The following is a 10197-nucleotide window of genomic DNA, read 5'->3' as shown; positions in this document are numbered from 1 at the left end:
GGTGGACTCGCAGACCTTGTCCCCGGTATTGTTCGCAGAACGATGCTAAATTGTCCCTTAACTATGCATGAACAGCATTTTCACAGCCCTACGGCGTTCGGTGACTGATTTTCGTGACTCTGTCGTTTCAGTCCTTCCGGCAGTATTCCTTTCATGGCCATCAAATTACTGAGCGCCAATATTTCTTTACCAGCCATCGCATTAGCGATGCCCATAAACCACGACGAATGCGCGCTTCGAGAACCGAAAAATCTTTCACAAGTTATGTTCACTGATTATGCACCCTTTGCGCGCTCGGATGTTCCTTCTTAGAGAACACAACAAAACTGTTTTATATTTCACTTGTTCATTTTCATCATAAACGCATCAAATCCGCACTTTTCTTTTTCACTATTAATTTCTCGTGATTAATTGTCACCAGTATGCTACCGACCTCTATGCGTTCAAATTGTCTATAAACTCAACGAAACCTACAAATCAAAATCGAACAGAGAAAACGTTCTGAAATTTATAAAATCTATAGTATTAAAATAGTCCTCGCTACTGACCAGAAGAAAAAAATGTATAAAATACGAATGTTCTCACTTTACCTTTTCTCTAAAGAATCTGTTATTCGATGGACAAAATTTTGCCCTGATTTATTGTGTTTATAAAATGAAACAGAAAAATATGTATATCCATTGAAATTCGGAGTCTAATTGTGAACGATGAAATTGATGGGAATCGGTAGAAGTTGATCTGCATAATATGACTGTCGGGCGACAAATTCTATTTATAAAGCTTTTGCGAAATCTCGAGCCATGTAATTAGCCGTTTTAGAGAGAATTTACAAGAGGAAAATTTGTTTATTCACCAATTCTAATGCTGGGACTGAGTTTCTAATATCTGTAATTTTATTACAGTGTGTTACGAAACTGCTAGTTAGATAAAAATGATTTACGCTACTCGAAACATTTTTCTTGCACGTACTAAAAGGTATCTTGACGTTAATATGTTAGCTTGATAAGATAAACAGTTTTTTTGCTTTTACGGATTCTCGAATCACGTAATTAGCAGTTTCAGACGTAATCGAGAACGAGAAAATATGTTGATTCATCAATTTTAATCCTAACAATGAGTTTCTTATATCTGGTATTCTGTTACAATGTTGTGAAACTGCTAGTTACACGATTTACACTGTTCAAAAAAGTTTTCTTGCATGTCGTAATGGATATCTTGACACTTAGATGTTAGCTTAATAAGATTGAATAAAACAAACTGAGGTTAACTTAATAATAATAAATAATTAACTTAATTAATTACATAACCGGCCGAAATTCACCAGCTCTCGCAGAAAAAAAGAATAGTAAAGACACATTAATGTTACACGTTAAGTGCCTCAAGGACAATTTACAGATCTTCACCGATCCAAAGGTGTAGAATTCTCCCATGATAGTCGATAGAAAATATTTGTATACACCCTAATTTCCAAGCAGCTTGCAGATGGAAAAACTAGTTTCCGTCGTCGGGGGGAATATTAATCGTAGCCAGCCAGGCGAACGAACGATCCGCGGAAGGTCCCGTCACGAACAGAATTCTTCCACTAGTTCATCGTGCGTCCTGGCGGAACCGTGGATCGCCGGGTCGGGCTGAGGGGCTCGCATTTTGTGTCTCGTGCGGGAGCCCCGGTAGCATAATTAAGAAGAGCCCTCCCCCGTCTTGGTCGGCTCGCGCTTGGTCGCGACCTCGGCACTACCTGGCACTCACGTTGCCGTTGCCAGACATGCGAACTCGGGTTGTGTCTCGCAAGGAGAACGTTTCGTCGCTCGCACAATGTCATCGGCCAGCCTTGTACTCTTACTGCTAATCGCTCGGGACTGACGTTGCTAAACGCGGCGGCGTTCGATTACACGAGGATCACGGAATGCTACACGAAAGAAGTAGGAAAGCTGCACGGTCATCGCGTGATCGTGAAAAATACAAGCAACTATTAACGAGCTACCGCAACACTTTGTGCACTCGGCAGTCGTCTCTCGATGGCGATACTTCGTAGGGTTTGGAAGTTCTGCGAATTCTTGTGATTTTTACGTGAAACACAGGTTCTGTATTTCTTTTTGCAAATTACGAGTGCGTTAGAACTCCACACATTTATCCGATCTCCGTTTATTCGAGCAAAATTTTGGACATTGCCTAATTTAGTAAATTTCTGCTAAACCTCTATTATCCGAACTGCTGTCGAGCGTAACTCCAATTATGTGAACTAGCTTTTGTGAACGTAAATAAATGTAAACAAACTCGCCACGTTTTCCTTTCTTTATGTTTCATTTTTGTTTTCAGCGATAAATGATCGAAGTGTTTGATTAAATTCGTTTATTTGAACGCAAACGTCGGATAGTTCAACAGAAAGTTACAAGTTGCGGGGTAATTAATTATGGAACTCCTCAATGTGATCCTACATGGTTACATGAACTGATTTTCTTCCGCCGAGTTCATATAAATGGAGTTCTACTATGTACCCAACTTTTGCAAATTATATTCATCTTTTATAATTTTTATTCATCCTATTCGAACGAAATACACCCTTCTTACCCAAATTATATTCATCTCTTTTCAAATCAAATTCAATCTTCTGCATTCCAAATTCATCTTTTCGAGGATCACATTTACCCTTCTGCAAATCAAATTCAGTTTCCCCGAGATCAAACTCATCGTTTTGCCAATCTAGTTCTTGATTGTAGTCAAAATAAAAAATATACTTATCTATCACGATTTTCGCGGTATCGTAATTTTATATATATATGTTAGCGTAATTATAACAATCCGTGAGGATAGTCACAGTGACTCCCGTTAATATTCGGACACTTTTCAAAACGCAATAACTTTTTTAGAACTGGACTAAACGACTTGAAATCTTTTTGATGATAGAGCGACCAGTCTACCATAACCATAACTAGAATGCTTTTTCTTTTTAATTTTGCTATTGTTTAGAATGACAAAAGAAAATAAAAAACTCTCGTTTTCTTAACTTTCTTTTATCGGAGCTTATAACGAAAATATAAAAAATGTGTTTTGTAGGTCTCGGTAAGTTACTTCCAAAATTTCACCGAAATCGGTTGAAGCAATTAAAGATCGCAAACATCGTAGTTTTGTCCCGATTTTTGACACTTTTGACCAATTAGTGTGAGAAAATTGCAGTTTTTAGAATCTTTTAACGCTTGTAACTTAACTTTGCGTTAACCGATTTCAATGAAATTTTCAACATGCATATAACTTAGCCAGAAAAAAACGCATTTTTTAAATTTTCGTTATAGGCTTCGATAAAAAAGTTAAAAAACGAGAATCTTTTATTTCGTTTTCTCATTCCAAGTATGTAACAGCAAAATTGTAACGGAGTGGTTTAGTCATTGTCTAGTACACTAGTCCCATTCAAATCGTTTATTCTAGTTTTAAAAAGGTTATTGCGTTTTAAAAAGTGTCCGAATATTAATTAAAGTCACTGTATATTGTTATCGTTCGCTCCTTTTAGTGTCTCAAACGTTGGATTTCATGTAACAATAACTTTGATACCTTTTCGTTATAGATCGATCTATTATATATATTCGAGATATTTCCCACAGTGTATTATTAACAATAAGCTTCATTCTCTCTTTCTCTCTGTTACCGTTATAATATCCATATATCGTTTACGAATTAGGTATTGTGTTTGCCTCTGAGAATATCGAAATTAATTTAAGCCCTAGAATCAACATGAATCTCTGCACTCAAATACAAATCATTCCTAGTATTATAACCTTCGGGTGCAAGGCAAAGCCATTTGGACCAATTCATTAATTTTTAGTAGACAACGTTAATCTAATTACACACAACCGTGTTGCGATGCGTGTAGTTTTGTATCGTACACCATATTGATGTTTCACATTACATAAATTGTAAATTACTAATGACATCTAAATGTGTTTATAATTATCAATTGCCCCGAGAAATGTCTATCTCGATTAGAGTTATAAAAATGATAACCAAAAGATTGTGTAATGGAAACGCGTAATCAATGAACAGCACAGTTTCGCTGTTTCATTCAGACGTAATCCCCTGTCAAGTTTATGCAATACTGTATCCACGTCATAGATCGCAATTTCCTTCGATGCACAATTTCAACGTACATATCCTTTTTATGCCTAATATTTCTATTGTATGATATCCTGGAAATCTGGTAATGTATTCAAGGAACATATACATATATATCGCATATGTATATCACCGCGATCGATAAAAACAACGAACAAGCCGCGCGATCTCGCGCTAATTACAATCCTCATCGTCTGTTCGCGCGCCCGTTTCTCACGTCAGAGCGAAGCGGGTCCTGGTGCCGGCACGTTCGCAGAATTTACGAGCTTCGCAGTCTCGTCCGTGGGTTTCGGTCACATCGCTCAAACATTTTTCCACCGCGTTCATCCCTTTGCCTTCCGTTTATGCGACCCGTCTCCTTTCACACCTCGCACTGCCAAGCCATCGCCACTTCTTTCTTTTTTTCACTAGCTGCCAGGTCAGCCGTGATGCCGCGATATCTCGCGGTCAGCAATGAGCGGACGACGCGAACGTAACAAACGGGCATCGGGGCTTGTCCAGGACGCGAGACAAGTCACGGATAAACCAGAAAATATTATCCAGTGTTATACCGTACAGAATGAATCAAAAATGCCTTACAGCCTTTGTCGCGTAACTCATAAACTTCCAGGACAACGCGCCCAATTGCCGATTTCTTTCTACATAGATGGCTGTACGTATACGTTGGAGTGTAGAGGAAACCGGAGCAGGATGTAACATGGGGTAAAAAGAATACAGTACAAATTTCCTAATTGACAAATCTGGCTATGTAGCATTACGAATAAACGATCTAACGGTATCACTATTTCAAGCGTATGGTCGTGACGGAATTATTCGCTCAGATTTGAAAATTAATTCGTATGTTAATCTATATTATAGCTTCCTAAGTCGACGGTGATCTGTAAAACGTAAGAATGTTGAAAGTGTAATCAAGGTGCAACGTATAACATTTCCATTTTAATTTAATTAAATGAAATACTTTAATTGGTAAATGTATGGTTTAGCGACTTTGTCCTAAATGCGTTCAATTTTTTTTCTTTTCTTTTTTTAAATCGCTTTTCCGATGAAAGATATGTTACGTGTAGCCTTTGGCTGGGATTGTCGCTCATCTACTGTTTCTATATAACGAGTGAACAAGTGCTGTGCCCCTTGTTCAGAAGGAGTCCGCCGTTGCAGCAAAGGGGCAAGGGAGGTATTCCACACGCTGTGCCTGGCATGCACGCCTGTAGTCCCCGCTTTTCTGTGACACTACCCAAACAACTATTGCGTGTAGTATTTGGGCGACCACGGGAGAACGCCGTATTGCGTGCACTTAGGGCTGATAGGAAGGGATCGGTTCTACACTTTGCTCGGCGGACTTCTGAGCATGTAGGTGAGACCGCGAGACGCGGATGTGTAAATGGTTTTAGATGAGTTGCAAAATATTCTATAAATACCGTATTTGAACTTCCACTACACGGTAAAAGACTGCGGCAGCGGGAACTGAATCGTGTCCCTTCTAAATCGAAAGATATCTCGAGTTCGATTCCTGTTCGCGATGATCCACTATCACCTACCTTCGCAACAAATTCAGTGCGAGTCCGAAGGAACACCTGTCATATCGACGTTTACCAAACTACAAACTAAACCGCATATTCTGCTAACTTTTGCGTATTTTATTTCCGTTTTGAAGAATTTGATTTAGCATCGTCGCATCGTATCGCTGTTATCGCACGTACATGCAAGCATGCAACATTTGTTTATTCGCAATTATACGCAATGTCGATACGACACGCGGTTACGCAACAAATAGATACGTAACTCTATATAGGCATACTTATTTAATGCGTATCATGTACTTTCTTATCTCATTTCGATACGCACCGATGCAACGCAGGTTCGTCGATCGATAGATAACGGAGTGATGACACCGATGACACGATACGTACTCGGACACGCGACAAATGTGTTCGAACGTACAAGAAGACGCATAGTAAAGGCCACGGCGAGCACACGATTTCACGGCTACCGAGTCCCAGCCAGACAAGGCCAAGGGCATTAACGAGCAGCAGGTAGGCTTTACCGGCAAGAAACGGCTGCTCGACAGCTTCTTAGCCGAGCGAATACGTGCGCGCATAACAGTACCGAAGAATTCGCTCAGAAACTCACAATTTAATCTCGAGCCATCGAACAGCATTTCCCGACGTTCTGTGCCGCCGTTCGTTCAAAGGAAAAATCTGTGTGCGCAAAGAGTTCCCGGGAGGCCATCTGTGCACGCCCGGCAATCGGTGTTCGCTTCTTCTCGAAAGAGTGTCTCCGTTTGATCGCGAATTCTCTTTAAGCCGGTGCCTCGTCTACTTCCCGAAACAAAAAGGAAACAGGGCCGTGGGGGGTAGAGGGGGCGGTGGAAGGGGCGGTGTTCGGGTGGAGAAAGGACTGAAAAAAATTCGATTACGCGGCGTCGTCGTCTGCGTAGCAGCAGCGTGTTTCACGGTCGCCCGCGTCGATTCCTTTCTTCCACCGGTCGCCCGTTTATTCCGCGCGTTTCTCCCGCACGTTTTACGCCTCGCACTTTAATGAGATACGCACGGAAGTGTGTATTATCGATCCCGACTCCGTCCAGCGAGATGCGATTGTCGCCGTTGAAATTTCACGCCCAACTTCACCGAAATCCGTGTATTTGTCTCGCGCGCAAGGACCCTCTTCCGCCTCCTCTTCGGTTGTTTCACGGGGGTCAACGACTTGGACCGGGAATGTGCCATATCGACGTGTCGTTGTCTGTTTTTTTGTTCTCTGTTCGTCGCTCGTACCCCGCCCACTTTTAGTTTTATTTTGCCGGATAAACGTTTTGGAGGATCGGCGGCGCCGAGCCGCTCACGAATTTCGCGCCGCTGCGCTGCGCTACGCTGGTTCGGCTGCAATTTCCCGGATAGGAACTCCGCTTCCGGTGTCGTAGCCACGCGGCCGCTCTAGAGAACCGTATGGTACACGCGCGGCCTGTGTACACGCACACGGGGAATCCCGACGGCATTCCGCCGGAATAGGCTAAGAGAGTACTTGAGGATGCCCAGTCCCTGGCAGTGAATAGCAGGAGAAGTGCCGGACATTCGGAATCTCCAAAGTTCATTGGTCCGCAGCTGACGTGTACAAGGAAATGGCATTTAACGGATTAAAAGCGGCCATCCAGAGCACAGTCGCCGCGCGAGAGCCCGATAACGGCCGACTGGAACCTACACTCTCTTTTTTTTATTTCTAGCTTTTTCTCTCTCCCCCCCTCCCTTTCTCTCTCTCTCTCTCTCTCTCTCTCTCCCTCTATATGTGTCTGTGTACTCGAGTCCTCTATTTTTCCTCCTACAAACGAATCATCCTACTGCGTACACACGAGATCCAGTCTATTGATTTCGCGTAATGTAACGGACCGTGATGCGAATCGCTTTATTTCGAACTCGATCGGTTGATAAGACAATCAACGATTCTCTAGGTACGCTCAAGGAAGCTCGTCAAAAAAGACAAATTCGTCCAACGTTTGTTAGACGAATGGAAACAGATTTCGCCGGAGTATTTAATCAAAATCATCTGTAACATGCCCAAGCGATTACACGAAGTAATAAAACAAAAGGGTCAACCGACAAAATATTAATATTATGATAACATGATCAAAAAGATCTTCATTTTATATAAAATTAATGTAATTCATTCACTGTCCGAATATTTTTGCGACGTTTAATTATGTCACAATCTTGTTTATCGCTTATTATATAAAAGAACATGTGCGATAAATAAACAAAAAATTTATGTATCTACTTACTTTAAGAAGTTCCTTATCATATGAGAGCAATAAAAAGGAGCAATAATTCTTCTAACAATATCGTGTCCGAATATTAATGCGAGTCACTGTATATTAATGGTACTAGAATATTCTAATCTCTAAATGTTAAAAGTAACGCAATGTTAATTAAGGAACTGCTTCACCACGCAGAACTAATAATGTCAGTTAAATAGTCCCTTTGACGTTTCTCCTTCCGCAACAGTATTTCGCGTAGTTGCTCATCCGGATCTTAAATACGTATCCTGAGCAAGTCCAATTATTGGCTAGGGAAGTTTATATTCTGACCGAGCAAAACGTCGCGCGAGTCGCCTTCCCTTTAATTTCCTTCAGCTCTTCCATTCGTTATTCCATAAATTTTTCTTCCGTTTCTCCAGGGAAATGACGCTCGCGACTTGTTTAGTTTTTTAACTCGTAGACGCGCACAACCGAGAAAGTTCGAAATATCTTTTTAACGAGCAATATAATTCCAACCCCACACTTTTACCGTTTCCACTCGTGCGCCGGGCGAACGCGTAACACAGCTCGAAGAATAAATTTTTAAAGACGCAGACACTCGCGTTACGTGACAGTAAACAGCATGGCTGAACGGCTTCAACTTAATTTCTGTCACCGTTACGAGCACCGCAAGGAAATATATCTGGAATGAAGTGAATTCAGCTATCCGCATACAGAGAACCATTGCATACAGGGATGCAATAAAGACATAATTCTCTATATGTAGACCTATGTCTCGATGATCGTTATCGATGAACAAATTAAGAAGATAACGACAGACCATTAATGGTTTTCATACAAACTTCACCATTGTGCAACTACATAAGTCTATCTATCGCCATGAATTTCATGGGAAGAGTTATTGATACTGAAATATATGTACGTAAATGAAAAATAACAATTAAGTATAATTTTATTAATATCTGCGTATTTAATTCTAAACAACCTTCTCCTTTGTTAACGCCGGTCCTTTGGTTATTTTTCAATTATTTTAATATCAATGCGCATTAGACTTTTATTAGTTGAAAGCTCTGAACTTTTCAAGAATGGTATCACTCTGTGTTAATTTATTCTTAATCGGTAGCATCGTTTAGTTACTTATAAGTGTAGCAACAATTCATTTTAGACAAATGCTGATATATTCGATGAGAAAAACTCTCATTTGTTCTCATTAAGAGTTTCAACCGAACTAGATCTACGGCGACAGGCGGATAAAGATTTGACATGAATTTTTCCCGACGAAAATAGCTTTATATTCTTTCAAAAATACAAGTGACACTAATTTTGTTTTCTTGTTAATTAACCGAATAAAAAACATTGGTAAACGATGCATTTAAACAGTAGATGGAATATTTTCGATCTAACGATTCTTCGATAAATTCGTGCTTGAAAAATCACTTTGTATGTTTGACGTTACTAATTACTTCCGTTACGAAATGATACGACGAAATAGCCACGGAAGTATTTAAATATTAAACACATCGAAAAGCAATCAATTCATTAATGAAGTATGTGAAACTCCATATGTCTGATCCTATCAATTATTTTCACTAACAACTTAAATGTCAAAATAGCCAGTGAGGTGCTTAACCATACTTCTAACAAACGGAATTGTTGTCAATATTAAGAAGCGAGAAATAGTAAATTAATTAACAAAAGCAATTCGATATAATAACTTAAACAATTCGTATCGATTTATGCAAGTCTCTTGTTAATTAATCCTCGTTTGTAGTTTTCATGAACAATTTAAGTGATGAAATAATTTCTCGGGCACCGGATAGCATTATTGCAAAATAACTTATCGCGAATATTAAATAATTGGAAATAATTGAAATGATCGATGTTATCGATCGCCGTCGATCGCGCGATCGTCGATCGTCAATGTCATTGGGGGGGGGGGGGGGGTGTACCCTTCGTGCTCGCTCGGCTCAATGTCAAAGCTCAATTAGTCGGGACTTGACTAATGGTGGAATCAGACGTGTTTTAAGACAGCTCTTCCAATAATGTCGATCGTCAAAGTCATTGAGGGGGGGGGTGTACCCTTCGTGCTCGCTCGGCTGAATGTCAAAGCTCAATCAGTCGGGACTTGACTAATGGTGGAATCAGACGTGTTTCAAGACAGCTCTTCCAATAATGTCGGTCGTCAAAGTCATTGGGGGGAGGGGAGGGGGGGTGTACCCTTCGTGCTCGCTCGGCTGAATGTCAAAGCTCAATCAGTCGGGACTTGACTAATGGTGGAATCAGACGTGTTTCAAGACAGCTCTTCGAATAATGTCGGTCGTCAAAGTCATTGGGGGGGGGGGGGGGTGTAC

At 40.6% G+C, this 10197-nt stretch overlaps 1 long non-coding RNA gene across 1 annotated transcript; it reads left to right on the top strand.

Moving 5' to 3' along the window:
• Window positions 1-1957: 1957 nt before the first annotated feature.
• Window positions 1958-2528, top strand: LOC143260016 (uncharacterized). Its single transcript, XR_013034120.1, has 2 exons — window positions 1958-2078; window positions 2317-2528. It is a non-coding gene; the product is annotated as an uncharacterized LOC143260016 (long non-coding RNA).
• The last annotated feature ends 7669 nt before the right edge of the window (window positions 2529-10197 follow it).

The sequence above is a fragment of the Megalopta genalis genome, chromosome 9 (genome assembly GCF_051020955.1).
Source record: "Megalopta genalis isolate 19385.01 chromosome 9, iyMegGena1_principal, whole genome shotgun sequence".
NCBI lineage: Eukaryota > Metazoa > Arthropoda > Insecta > Hymenoptera > Halictidae > Megalopta > Megalopta genalis.
This window is presented reverse-complemented; position numbering and strand designations above follow the sequence as displayed.